This window comes from Lygodium microphyllum, chromosome 21 (genome assembly GCF_053477565.2).
Source record: "Lygodium microphyllum isolate KBCC chromosome 21, Lygodium_microphyllum_v1.1.10, whole genome shotgun sequence".
Lineage (NCBI taxonomy): Eukaryota > Viridiplantae > Streptophyta > Polypodiopsida > Schizaeales > Lygodiaceae > Lygodium > Lygodium microphyllum.
The window spans coordinates 90,067,045-90,082,284 of record NC_141155.1 but is presented as its reverse complement, the minus strand read 5'-3'; positions in this window follow the sequence as shown (position 1 = coordinate 90,082,284).

Genomic DNA, 15,240 nt, shown 5'->3' with positions numbered 1-15,240 from the left:
TCTCTCTCTATATATATATATATATATATAGCGCATATTATGCGAAGCCATGGAGCCCCAAAAGAGATGCCAAGAAGACAAGGAATTTACTACAAGAAAATCTATATTGTTTAATCAACAAACATTATTTTCATATTTGAATCAACCACAAGAAGAAAAACAATACCAATCTTCTCAAATCTTAATGCAACATCATATAACAGTTCTCCCATGGATTTATTACAACAAAACTTCAACAGATTCTTCATATTCTTCATCAAAAGAATAAGAGAACACAAAGGAATTCTCCCTTTTGAATGGAATCATCACATAGTATTCATCTTCAATAGTTTCATAGTCTTCTTAGTCTCTCTCTTGATCTCTCACTCATAAATACATTGTTTTGCATGAAAAATTGGCTATCTCTCACTCTCTATCTCTCTCACACATGCTCTCTCTCTACGGTACATTGGAATAATCAAGAATAATAACCCATATCCCTCTTTCATTGTGGATACCCCTCCCAAGAGGTATGTCTACTGTGAAAGGTCACTAGAGCCACTCCAATGTCCTTTTGTAGTTCAACAGTGTCGTTGTCACTTCAGTCTTCACTTGAGTCTTTAGCAGCTACTTCTTTCACTTCTTTGAGATATTTTGAACTTGTATTCATCTCTTTTCAAGATTGAAAAACTTTCCCAAGCTACACATTCATCCCATAGAACACTTACAAAGGCATACAGAACAAAAATAGAATAGAATTGAGGCGCTACAAAAGCTTAGTAGAGGGTCTACAAAACTATATAAAAGGTCATCAGAAAGGACTTAACTCAACTAAAACCATTAAAAATCATTCAATAAGCTTCCAAACAATCTTAAAATCCATCAATCATCATTCCAATCTCTTATATTGAAAGAAAACAGAACAAAACAAAACCAATTAGAACCTATCAGATATTCAACATAACCTTATATACTCAACATTATCCAAAACTCTCTCAAACACTTCCAAATCAATTAACCATTATATAAATCATACAAAAAAGGGAGCATCTTTGAGACCTTAGAAAAAAAGAAAAAAAGTTCAAAATAATAGCTCATCTTGATCTTCCATAGCAACTTCAGGAAACACCATCCAAACATGTCTCCAACTGATAAGCTACATCTAATAAAGAATTGCGATGAAAGGAAAACACCTTTATCCATTAACTGAGCTTAGAAACAAAAAAGCATGACAAACTTTTAAAGGATATAAGAGGTTGCTTTCACAATAAGCATCCATCCATGAGATAGAATTATGAACCACTATCAATCAACTTCTTGATTAGCTCCATCTTTGTCTTCAACTCCATGTAAGAAGGATAAAACACCACATATACATCATACATAGAACTCACACAAACGCAAGACAATGTAGTCTAAATGGCACATGCTCCCAAAAAGTGGAGAGTAAATAGAAAATTTTTCATTAAAAATATCAATACAACCAAGAAAATATTCGCAGGCTATGCAGGACGAAGATACTTTTTCTTGAACTTCAAACTCAACTCGAGACATTCCAGACTCTTATTCTCATCCACAAAATGTAGAGGCACATTTTGGAGAAACCGTAAACAACGTATCCTTTCCAATAGGATAATAAACCTAGTAGAAAAAGCTTGTGCAAAATAATATAGGATATCCATTTGAGCAATAGTCACATCCTCATTAGGATTAATTGTCAAGTTCGAAATACTCTTTTGAGTATTCAGATGAGATTGCTGATGCATAAAAGCAAGATACCAACAAAAATGAGATGCCAAGCATACCAAGGTATCCTTCGAACAAGCATGTGCTCTAGCAAATTGAAGATAAGAAGTAGAACATTGCGTAGAAGTGTCCCAAGACCCAGGAATGATAGGCCAATTAAATACTAATCCTATCAAGAATCATTCAATGTCCATTGCTGTCAATGAAGGATATCACTGTCATACCCAAGATTATCCATCACTAATTGGTGTGAAGGAAGGTTAAGATAGTCAGATGGAGATGGTAAGGAAATAAGAGGGGAACAATAAAGAGGTGGGTAAGATAAATCATAAAATGAAGATATTTGAAGGGATAATGATGATGGGAAAGAAAGAAAAAAATTCTGAAAGATTTTTGCTAGAAAAACAAAGGGAATAGATTGGGACAACAAGAGTAGGTTCAATAGGAGTAGGCGAAGATATAGGATCAACAATAAATGGGCAAGTAGTAAAAATTGGAATTTGAGGAGAAATTGTAGGAGTAAAAGATAAGAGAGGGATACTATCTCGATTAGAAGTCAGGATGGCCATATACAAGGATAATCAATAAGAAATTAGGGAATAAGAAAGGATATCATTAGGATCCTATGGGTACATGGAACATTGAAAATCAAATGCTGAAAAGAAATCCTCAGTGAAGAAGGGATTGTTAGCAATATGGTTCAACACTTGGGATCGCAATGGCTGGATATCCAACTTATGAAAGACACTTCGTCAATGGTGAGGATCCAGAACATCATCCTCCAAAGAAGGATGCCAAGCATAGCCTCTACACCACGATGTCCTGATGATAATTCTTCAGGCCATCGACCAAAGTCATCTCGGTAGTAGAATGCACATACATGATTCCTTGTAGAATCACATCTCCTACAGAAAGATTCATGTCCTCCTCATCAGCGATATGTAGTTCTCCTTGAAGATATATAAAAGATAATAACTAGGCTTCATGAAAGATTAACTTATCAACAAATCTATCAAACACTGCTTTGAGTACATTTGTAGACCACATGTTCTGGCACCCATCCTCTGGAGGTTCTAAATCCACATTACTCAAGAAAATGTACAATGCAAAGCATTGCTGTTGATACTTAATCCAAGAGAATCATGGAGGTAACACCAATTTAGCATAGTGGACAAAATCTGCCTAAACACAATTCATATGCTATTAAAGGCGCTTTACCTTGGCAAAGAACCCATCACACAGTTTAGCTTTTTGTTGCAACTGATCTAGCTCTTCCTTAGAAGACAGCAAAGAAGACATCACTAAGCTTAGAGGAGGAACTGAAAGAGTAGCAACTTTCTAATTAAGTTTTTCAATAAGCTTCTTATGTGACTCTAGAGTTTCTTGGGAATACTGCAACTGGCCCTCACATATACCGAGCTGATTCTATAGTTTCCTCAAGAGCTGCATTTTTCTCCTTAGTTAAGGACAATTTCTTTTCTTCTAAAGTAGCAAATTTGGCTTCTAACTCCTTAATTATGGCTTTCTATGAATCCATCAAAGTTGTAGCTGTTGTTGTTATTTATGTATGGATATCACTCAAAGCATCCTTCTCAAAAGCTAAATTTTCCAGAGCCTTGCTAAGTTGGCCGGTTAAATAGTCCACTTTGTCTTACAATGAGGTGTACACTCCTGTATAGATTGTCTAAAGACAAGAGATCATGGAGGTCTCCAAATCAGATTAAACACCATAAACTAGCTACAAAAGCGTAGACCCAAAAAGCACTGTTTGCAAGGAAGGAGGAATTTGCGGATCCAATTGTCCTTTCCATTATGCTGCAAAGAGATTGGTACAAGGTAGGAACGAGGGAAGAGAACCACTAGACACCTTAGGTATTGACATATATACCACAGGGGTTAGAACATGGAGAGGATCAGAAGGACCTTGTGTGTGGTGCTTCTTTCGAATGATCCTGACAGAGGATACATCTGCTAAATCTGAATTGACTTCCATAGGAGGAGAAGGAACAAAAGGAGGAGACTGCTGCGAAAGTGTAACATGATTAGGTGCACAGGAATGCCACCTGGGGGAGGTGCCAATTGAATGATCTTTTGTAGAAAAGCCCAAGAGGAAACAGTACTGAGTTGACCCTTCGTTACACACTGAAAATGCTGATCCATTTTAGCCAACAAAAAGGTTTTTCAATTAACCTTAACCCCCTCCAGGATTCTAATAGACGCTATGAATAGTTCTCGGGACAAACGCTTAGATGGATGCTTGCCCCACATAAAGCATTCCTGGAGGATTTGGCATAACTACCATACAAGAGAGGAAATATGTGCCACTGATACTCCTGAACTAGTGATAACCTTATGCACTACCAAAGGAGTAGAGATCTCCTTCTACAACAAGGCAAGGATCTCTGTAGTGGATAATTAATGATTACCACTAGGCACAGGAGAAGCTGCAAAAAGCAGGAACAAGGCCTCATTGACAATAGCAAGAGGATAAACAGAACTGACGGCATAAACCAAGCCCGAAAGCTTCTTGTAAGTCTCGAGAAAAGAGTAATAGAGCTTTGCATCCATTGGGAGGGATTTCAGGGCCACAAAGAGATGAAGACCTGCCTTGAGAATACAATCAACATCCAAAAGGAGAGAGCAGTCATGGATTCGTAACGGTACATGCTGAATCACAAGTGGAGGTGTGGAAGAAGATGCCATTTAGACCCACTAGATCACCCACACACACACACACACACAAAAACTAGGAAAAGGAGAAAGTATTCCTACAAAACCCACACATACGACCACTGAGATAGACAACAGGGAAACAAAAACAACATTAAAAACTGACTGAGACCTCCCCAAACAGTCCACATAATCCTATAGAAAATTTGACGTGACCTATGCACATATGCGACTAAAAGCTTCATGCTATGCAGATATATAGACACTTGAAAACCCCGTAGGCAAACACTCGAAAGAAAAGAAAATACCATGCATGCTGTATCCTAGACACAATTCAAAAATCAAGATTAAACCATAGACTCGGATGATCAAAATAAATACAAATGGATAAGGTCGATGTCTTTGACCAAAAAACCCCAATCCTCGTAAGCGTATGGCATATACCTATGGTGCGGTGAAGGGGGTGGATGAAAACTACACGACCCATTTTTATTAGATGAAAAATTAATCATAGTTCATTAGTAAATTATCATATTAATGCATGGTGAGTCATATTCGCATCCCAACCCCTACTTAGATTGACTTGACTGGATTGGACTAGGGGTCTGTACCAATGTAATTTATTTGTAAAAAATTAAATGATTTGTGACGCAAAGCGCATGCATGTGTGACTTTGGGGGTCATTATTATTTACGAATTAAATGTGCATATAACATGTGTGCATGTGCACTGTGGATAGATTTTAATTTACAAAATTAAGTGGGTTATGGTGCTATGTGTATGTGCGATGATAGAGTTCCTTTTATAAATTAATGATTGACTTATTTTAAATAAAAATTTATGAGATGCATTTTGTTTATTTGGTTGGTGCAATGGTCAGTTGATTTTTAATTACAATTATATGTGTGTTACGGTGCTTGTGAAGCAAAATTCCATGTCCAACAAGTCGTAGTGTTAACTTCAGCACAAAAAAAAAGTGAAAATAGTGGAAAAGTGTAAGTCAGGAGCTAAAAGAGGTGGCCTAGAAGGAAATCGAACACAATGGAAGAAGCATGAAGGGAAATGGCCAAAAGCGCAATGAAGGCCTCAAAAGCTAAGTCAAAGGCAAAAGCGCATTTTTAATGCAAGGTGCCCCTAAAACTTTTGTAAAAGAGCACTAGACTCCCTCCTGTGCAAATTGTAAGGGTAGACAAGTGGTACAAAGGAAGCTAAGAAGATAGGAGAACAATAGGAAAGAGGGCCTAGGCCAGGCCATGTAAAAAAGGGGATGACCACCCAAAAGGGATTAAGGTTTTGTGTATATACTCAAAAAGTGAATGAGAAGCTCATTCTTTGGTGTGTGGCAAACGTGATCTCTTCTTCTCTCCTTCTTGCTTGCTTGTGTGTGTTTGAGAGAGGAAGTGTGAGAGTGTAAGAGAGTGAGTGTGTGAGGGTAAGGGATCGAGGAGAAGAAGCTCTCCGTCATCTCCTCTCTTCTTCTCTTCTCTTCTCTTCTCTTGTCTCACGTGTGGCTACGGAGGATGGAGCTTGAAGGTGGAGGCTTGAGGTTGCTTGAGCTCACATCTAGAATCATGGAGCTACTACTTTGCTTGAGGGAGGAGGCTACTTGTTAGAGCATCAAAGGTAAGCTCACTACACCCCCATAGGATCGAAGGTGCATCGGCTAGGTGAGAGATAGCCATTTGTGCTCACTTGAAACACCTGAAAGAATAAGCGGTTCGTGGGTCTTGGCAGTTGAGCATGAGCTTCCATTAATTTTGATTTCATTGTCGGAACCAACAGATTCAAGCTTGAGTACTTGCCCACCTCAAATCGAGCGACGAAGTAAGGGTTTCATTCCCAAACCGGAGCTTGAGATAGGTAGGAGATTTGGGCTTTATAATCTTCAAAACAAGTAAGTGTTTCAGTTTTTGATGAGTAGACAAGTAGGAGGATTCATTTCAGTATTTGCGTTTTGATTTTTGTTGCATTTAGAGTAGGATAGGATTAAGAAATCGAAGGAAAAAGCTTTAGGGTTTCTACTGTAAAACAGGCCAAAACCGGGAAAAAAATGGGCTTGCAATTTGATGACAAGGCATGAGCATTAACGGGGCAGCACTTGGCATTAGGACAAGGGCTTAAGGTCTAAGGAAGGGGGTTGGAAGGCTCATTTTAAATTACACAGTACACACACACATACAGAGTTAGACTTTGAGCTTCCAATGAATCAATTGGTGTTCCCAGGAGTTTTTTGCTTGGATTAGGTATGTAGAAACCTTCATGTGTATCTACCAAATTGGATTTTGGAGAACCTTGCTTGTGGGTGTGGCCAAAGTCGTTGCCACAAATTGATATTTTGTTGCTGTTGTTTACGTGCCGATGAAATCAGACATGGTCCACATGGGTCCGATTCCTAGAATCGGACACGGATGTCTAATCCCTGGAAATCAGACACTCCCAAATTTGGACGGCCACTTTGGGCCAATCCCCAAAATTAGCCCTCGACCACTCACATTTGGCCCACTCAACCGAACCTGCCCACTCCACCATTTGGCCCAGTTACATTCAAACACTTCACTCGACCATTCGGCCCACTCGGTCCACTCCGGCCCTGACCACTCGAACCACCATATTCAACCCGTCTGAATCAGACGATTGGCCATTCGGCCCATCTTGCCACGTGGCATTTGAATGATGTTCGATCATTCAAATGCCACCCAAATTTGGACGGCCACTTCGGGCCAATCCCCAAAATTAGCCCTCGACCACTCACATTTGGCCCACTCAACCGAACCTGCCCACTCCACCATTTGGCCCAGTCACATTCAAACACTTCACTCGACCATTCGGCCCACGGTCCACTCGGGCCCTGACCACTCGAACCACCATATTCAACTCGTCTGAATCAGACGATTGGCCATTCGGCCCATCTTGCCATGTGGCATTTGAACGATGTTCGATCGTCGGACACTGGACCCTTAGATTCAACCTAGGCCACTCAGACAGGCCGAATCTGACACTCAGACCTTCCAAGTCAAACCAGAAGGGGCGAATCTAAAATCTTTCAGAGTTGACATCTATAGACCTTGACTGATCTGGACCATAGTCGTACGAACCCTAAGAGCGATACTAATGAATAGAATACCTTTCTGGAACAAGAAACAAGAGAACCAATGAATTGTAGATCTAGCAATGACACTAGCCAACTTGCTAGTTGTCCACCCCGCTAAAAGCGCCAAACTGAACCATAGACCCTGAGTTGGACCTTGATTGAGCGAAAAGACGCAATGTATACCCTAGAGACTGGCGAGATGAGAGCGGCCATCGGCCGAGCTTAAAGCCCTATCAGGCCGAGAACATAGACAGGAATGTCGAAGCTGCATGGCACCCCACATTGTTTTTCAACGCTTGAAGTGCACCTAAAGAACAACTGAAAGCCTGATTTTGCATAGTGCATGGAAAAGAGTGCATGCACACACACACACACATAGTGACAGTTGATTGAGGACTATTTGTAAATAATAAGGAACTCAGTCAGACTCAAGGAACTAAACGAACCCACCAGTAGGAGAAGACCCCAAAACTTAGATGGGTAATTGAGGACCCTAAGTGAGAGTGCTTAATAGGGATCCTACAGCACCACTGTGCATGATGGCTGGAGGTTCTTGTAGGAGACCCAAACCTATCATGTTCCATGTCCCTAGCAATAGGCTAGAACTCCACAAGGTCTTGAAGTACATGACGGGTAGCTTAGCCAATAACCCTACTGCTAACCTGAAGCCACTCAAGGATCTCACAAGCTAAGTAGGAGTGGACTAAGGTGCACGACCTAAACTTGATGTATAATTGGGCCCTAGTCTCACTAATGATAGTGAGGCTAGAGATGAGAGCTTAGGAGATGATGAGCAGTCAAAGGGAAATAGTTTGGATGATGAGTACGAAGATAGCTGTTCTACCAGCGAGGAAACCGAAAGAGAAATTGATAGGATAGAATATGACACTAAGGGACATATAATTGAGAAAATACGAGCAGACTCCAAACCTCAAAAAAGGAGAACACTTTTAGAAATCAAGAGTGGAGTTATGTGCATGGGTTGTGATTGCACATGGTTGGAGCACATAAGTGCAATTGACTATGAGCAAGCAGGCCTAGCCCAACCAAGCACTGTCTCATTATTCAGGACAGAGTCACCATCTGAGCTTCGACCACCAGGAGAGACCCCCTCTTCTAGCGAAGACGAAGAGTTTGATTTTGAGTCAGAAGCAAGCCTAGATACTGATCCTGAGATACCTCAACTGCCTAAGACCAAACATACCAAGGGGGACCTACCAGTCCACTTAAGGTACTGAAACTTGAAGGAGGAATGAAGGGGGCAGTCAAAGAAACTCCAAGCTGAGGAGCAAAGAACGCCTCAAGACCTGCCGAAACAATGCACAAAGTTTAAGAATGGCGATAGTGTAGAGGCGATCAACCGCCAAGACCCACAGACCGCTTATTGCTTCAAGCATTCCAAGCTAAGCACTAATGGCTACCTCTCACATAGCCGACACACTATCCATCCCTACGGATGTAGTGAGCTTACCTCCATGCCTGATCGAGTTACCTCCTCTCCCGAGCACTTTGGTAGCTCCATGATCCAAGTGCAAGCTTCAAGCGAGCTCTATCTCAAGCTCCATGCTCCAAGCTCCATTGCCACGAGTAAGAGAAGAGAAGAGAAGAAGAAAGGAGAAGACGAAGAGCTTCTCCACCTTGGTCCCTCACCCTCCCACACACTCCCTCGCACTCTCACACTCCCTCTCTCAAGCACAAGCTCAAGCAAGCAAGCAAGAAGAAGAAGAAGAAGAAGAAGAAGAAGAAGAAGAAGAAGAGCCACTTTTGGCCACACATGAGCTTCTCATTCACTTTTCAACTTTATATACAAAACCCTAAATCCCTTTTTGGGCGGTCATCCCCTTATCCCCTTTTTTACATGGCCCTAGGCCCTTTTTCCCATTGTCCTCCTATCTTCCTAGCTTCCTTCCTACCGCCCATCTACCTTTACAAATTGCACGGTGGCATTCTTAAAATAAAACATGGTGCGCCTTGCACTCTTTTACAAAAGTATCGACTTGCACTTTTCTCGTGCGCCTTTCTCTTTGATTTAGGATTTTTTTACACTTCTTGTGTTTCCATATTTTACTTGGCGTGCCTTTGTCTTCCGTTTCACTTTTGCCTTGGCCTTGTCTTCTGCTTTAGATTTTTTGGCGTTTCCACCTTGTTCCTTTGAGGGTTAACAGATAGGGTAGTGATCTTGCTAGGAGCCAAACGACATGGGCAGATGAGTGAACTAATAGAAGGGCCAGCCAAAGTCAAGAAGGTTAATCTAGCTAAGGAAGGGGAGACACCTCGACTTGTCTTCATAGCCGATGACTTGACTGAGGAGGAGGAAGCTATTCTCATTGCTCTCTTACGGGAGTACATAGACATCTTTGCTTGGTCTCTGGATGAGCTAAAAGGGGTAGATTTGAGTGTAGTGACTCACAATATACCCATGACCCTCGATGCAACGCCGGTCAAAAGCAACGACCATATGCTATGAATCCCAAGCACGCTCATGCTATCAAATAAGAAATTGATTAACTGTTGAGAGTAGGATTCATTTACAGTTTGAGCACACGGACTGGGTGTCACCCTTAGTGATTGTACTGAAAAAAATTGGAAATATTAGAGTGTGCGTCAACGCGGCTACCAAAAGCTTCGACACTACCTACTATCAACTCATTTCAAATTTTATGTGGACCATGAGGCCTTGTCCTTCTTGATGAAAAAAGTAGATATGAAGGAAAGAATGATGAGATGGCTCCTTCTATTCCAAGAGTTTGACTTTGAATTGGTTACAAAGCCTAGTTGCTCCCATGTCCTGTGTGGCTGATCATCTATCACAAATCCCTCAAGAAAAGCAATGAAGAGAAGCAAGATAACCCAGACCTCCCTGATGCTTCTATTTTTTTTGGTTGAAACTATAACCCCATGGTATGCAAATATAGCCAATCTTTTGGCAACTCAACAATATCCTCCTTGCATCTTCAACTGTGAGAAGAAGAAGCTTCTGTTGGAATTAGCCGCTTATACCTCGTTAGGCAGCGCTCTGTACAAGAGAGGCAAATATGAAGTATTGTGAATATATGTGGCAAGAGATGAGATCTGGATAGTTCTAAAAGTATGCCATGACAAGCCCTGTGGAGGATACTTTGTAAGAGAAGCAATAGCCACTAGAAAGGCCTTTCTCACAAGATATTTGTGGCCAACCCTTCACAAAGATGCCTATGACTATTGTGAACATTGTGATGTTTGTTAATGGATGGGAAAGCCTACCAAATCTTGTGCTATGCCACTATAGCCCATCCTTTCCCTAAAATTGTTTGAGAAGTTGGGAATTGACTTCGTGGGGCCGATTGATCCGCCAATTAGAAGGGAGCAAAATAGATACATTTTTGTCTATACGAACTATGTTGCAAAGTGGTGTGAAGCTAAGGCTCTCAAGTAGGATGACAAAAATAACATGGCCTTGTTCCTATACGAGAACATCATCACCTATTTCGGTAGTCCCTTATAGCTAGTAAGTGATAGAGACACTCACTTCCTCAACAATATTACAGAAGAATTGACAAACTTGTATAAGATTAGCCATTGCAAGTCCATGCCTTACTACCCTAGAGCCAACAACCAAGTCAAAGTTACCAATCACATCCTCTAATCAATCCTGACAAGGGTGATTGCTGCACATTGTCAGGATTGGGACAATTGACTTATAGAGGCCCTCTAGGTATACAGAACCTCCCATAAGGATGCTACAAGACAAAGACCCTTTCAACTTATGCATGCTACAAAATACGTTTTCCCTATTGAGTTAGAGCTACCCTCTTTACACGTGGCTATCAAAGATCACCTAAGTGGTAATGAGTCCCTGCAATAGTGTCATCTCTTGCACTTTGAATGTTTGGATGAGACTCATAGAATGGCCCTGTAGTGTATGAAAGCCACACTACACTCATGACAAAAGACCTATTACGATAGCTTTATCAAGCATAAGGAATGCTACAAAATACGTTTTCCCTATTGAGTTAGAGCTACCCTCTTTACACGTGGCTATCAAAGATCACCTAAGTGGTAATGAGTCCCTGCAATAGTGTCATCTCTTGCACTTTGAATGTTTGGATGAGACTCATAGAATGGCCCTGTAGTGTATGAAAGCCACACTACACTCATGACAAAAGACCTATTACGATAGCTTTATCAAGCATAAGGAATTTAAGGAATGTGACTTAGTCTTGGCCTATGACTCGAGATTTGACCATTGCTAGGAAAGCTTCAACAACATTGGATGGGCCCCTATAAGATACTTGCTGACAACCCTAACGACTCTGTTAAGATATAGGTCATCGATACTTTTGATGATCCCTTCTTAATTAATGGCTATTGCCTAAAGAAGTACTTCCCTCCCTAGGGATCCTAACAATCATAGCCGACAGTTCCTCTCCTTCTGAGATGTTGCTCCTTCCTACTTCTTATACTGCTATTGATTTCCATCCTTCTCATTGTGATGAGGTGGCCTCATTCTTATAGCCCCTCATAGCCACCCCCCACTCCTACTTTGCTCCCTTCTCATTTGATCCAACAGAGGTGGCGAGGATGGTTATGATACATGGTATTCTTGTGATTCTTCTCTTTGAAATTAAAAAACAAACAACAAAAAATAAAATACAAAAAATAAAACATCTAAATATATATCGGTTGTGAGAAAAAAGGACTTCTGTCCCTGTCATGCCGACCTATTCTTTATGAAAAGGTGGACACACCCTTGGGAGTAGGGAAAAAAGAAGAGAAAAAATAATAAACATTGTTATGGAAGAAAAAGAAGAAATTCCCTATCATAATAGGCCTCGTTCTAAGAAAAGATAGCAAACACCCTTGGATGGGAAGCTGGCTGTGGAAAAGGTGGCAATACCATGTAGTACAGATCAACTGAATCATTAGTCGACGTTCCAAGATGTAGTTTTGAAGCCGCTCCCCTTTGTGCATTGTATCCTGCAACTCCATTAGTGCATTTGACTCCTACAACAAATGATGTCTCTCACCTACAAATCGAAAGTTTCAAATCTATTGGCTACCTCCTTGGTTACGCCTCTTCATCAATCGACACAAGTTGACATCATCAACCAGACGAAGCCGCTCTTCATTGACAATCCCTTGAGTGACGTGAACTTTCATCCTAACTGGATGGGGATGTGAGTATGGGCTGCCCTCTATATTTATCAGACAAATATGAAATAGAGGGTGGGATGAGTGACTAGACTTTGCCCTTTCAATCCAACAGAGAGGTGAGATGTGTGAATGGAGTGTTGCATGCATGACACTATAAGGCTCGCTGGCCTTTCTTCTTGCACTATATACTAACATAGGGCGGGATACTCTATTGCACCATCAATTGCACACAAGGCATACAATCTTCTACACAAGTAATAGTGAGGATTACATCCATGGGTGTCAGGAATCGGGTTGCCCTCTTGTATTCATCAATATAGTGTGGGACAAAGGGGGGGTTGAGCGTGATTGATTTTTCTTCCATGAAAAACAGAGAGGTGAGGATTGAGGGACATTACAACAATTGGAGTCAGGTATGTTTTCATTTCCATCTGCACATACGGGATGGACCTCCGCCATCATTAACATACACTTCACTCTGTTTGGCGCACTACACTACCAAGTTCCTTGGCCTTCCTTCTCGTACTTATGCCATATGGATTGGGACGCATTGATGCACCATCAATTGTGCATGTTGGTATACTCCTTCTAAACCATCTCTCTTGTCGATTTCTAAATTGGATGTGAGATATGGGTCTTAATCCTTCTCCTCGAGTGATGTGAGTTGTGGCATGAGTGCCTAATCTATCATTCCAACATGAGTGATTGTCAAGATTGAGTGATGTATACCTCGCCATTGGCGACTTATTGGAACTTCATTGACAATGCTACCTCATTGGGTGATGTTGCATGGTCCCTACTATGATATAATCGTGCTAAGGTGAACCTTGGTACCTCCTGTGGATGACTTCAACTTCCCAATGCTGCATGTCGACGATCTACATCAACCAATTGAATGAGCCAAGTGTTTCTAACCCTGCCTCTTGTGTTCATTTATGTGTATGTCATGTTTTAAGTGTGGGGACATATGGGTATGGGTCCCGATCAAGTGTTAGGCCATGTTGATTAGTCAACCCAATCTATTCATGTCTTAAGTGTGGGGATGTGTCCTTCCGTGTGTTGGTTGCATACATTTGTGAACATCCTGTTAATCGATCCTTACAAGATACCTCGTCTTCCTTATGCCGTATTGGGATCCCTTCGCCACCCACCTGCCGGCCTATTCTAACCCATTCTTGTAGCTTTCTTCTACCCTTTCGATTGTTTTATCATTTCATGTATCCTCCATTTTGGTGAACATACCCTACGTTCACCAAAATTGCAATTTGATCCTACAACCCTGTTCTCCCTTTGAACTATCACTTTTTCTTTTTATGGCTCTCAGTTCTAAGCCCTATTGACCACTATTCCTTGGACATTTTTCCTTTTTTTTTGTCCCTCGTTTCGACTTACGGATTGTTTTAAATTAATTTGTGTTTGTATTTTTGGATGTGTTTTATCATTTTTTCCATGGGAACCATCCCATTTTCCACTGCAACTATGTTTCAACTGATAACTCTATCCACTTGTCACTCTATACATTTTTCATTCTTGCTAAATTTCATTCTGACTTTTTGATTTTTTGTTATTAAATTTTTATTACATTTTTTAGTTTTATTTTTCTATTTTTTCCATGCAAACGGATTCTTTTCTCATCGGAATTGTGTTCTGACGTGATAACCCTGTCTATCTCCTCATTATGACCAATTTTTCTTCTTTTTGCATTTCATTTAGATCGATGAATTTTGCAAAATTAATTTCGGTGTGATTTTTTGTGGCCAATTTTTTATCTTTTTCCACATGAACCCTATTTACTGTCGAACAAGCATGACGCGTTGTCTTACCATTCCTCCCATCGCCCTGCCTAGTTTTGCTTTTTATGGCATGTTCATTTGATGCCCAGATCCCTCCAAATTAAAATTTTCATCTAATTTTTTATTTTTACCCCTTGCATGTCATGTAAACGGTCAATTTTCACCTCGAAACACGTGCTAGGTGTTTGTCATGTCACATTTGGCTGCCTCGAATTCTCTCTTACTCTTGTCCATTCTTGTCAATACAAATTTTTTTACTCCCCGCCCGTGTTGGTGCGCAGGACGAGGGGGCCCACTTTCTTTTTTAAATTTACAAAACAAGTTTTTTAATTTAAACCAAAAACCATTTATTAACCCCCCCAACCGTCTCCTTCCCTCTCCCCTTCTCTCTCTCTCCCCCTCTCTCCCTTTTTCTCTATCCGACCCCCATCCACGCGTTCTCCCTCTCCTCCTCCTTTCCGTTCCCCCCTTCCTTCTCTCCTCCTTCTTCTTCCCTCCCCTACTGCCCTTCTTACTGCTCCTGCTCCTGCTCCTGCTCTTGCTCTTGCTCTTGCTCCTGCTCCTGCTCCTGCTCCTTCTCCCCCTCTTCCTCAGGTCACCACAACCTGGGCCTCCTCCCCACTGCCTCTCTGTGGCTATCATCGCCTCCCCTTTGCTTCCTTGCCGCCTCCGTTGCCTGGCCAATGCCTTCATCTCGGCCCCCGCTACTTTGCCCCTTACTACCCCTCTGCCACTCCCTCATGCTCCTCCTCCCCCTCCTACTCCTACCCACCTCCCAAGCCTTCACCTTGCCCACAATCATACTACCCTGCCCCTTACTATTCCCCT